Here is a 333-nt window from a genome sequence, read left to right as displayed (position 1 = left end):
CTTTGGTTTGATTTTTGACCTGCAGCTTTAACTCTGCTGGAGACCCTTCTGAGTTTGACTGAGTGCTTTGAACAGAGTCTTCCTGTTTCTGTCGTCGAGTAAAGAAATGTGCATATTTACCAACGCGCGCTTTAAACCGTTTGAATTTAGATTCGTTCCTTTTTTCAATCTGAAGCAACAACTCTCTGCGTTGCTTAGCTAAATGTTCCCGTCTCAACACGGTGACATACAGAGACTCCGGACGCTTCATATTTTTACGGATCATGATATGCCTCTGGCGATAAAACTCCTCCATCTGTTTCTCGAAATTATTGGAGTTCACAGCAGTAAAGC

Source organism: Austrofundulus limnaeus, unplaced genomic scaffold (assembly GCF_001266775.1).
Source record: "Austrofundulus limnaeus strain Quisiro unplaced genomic scaffold, Austrofundulus_limnaeus-1.0 Scaffold235, whole genome shotgun sequence".
NCBI classification, from domain to species: domain Eukaryota; kingdom Metazoa; phylum Chordata; class Actinopteri; order Cyprinodontiformes; family Rivulidae; genus Austrofundulus; species Austrofundulus limnaeus.
Note: the sequence above shows the minus strand (reverse complement) of the source record.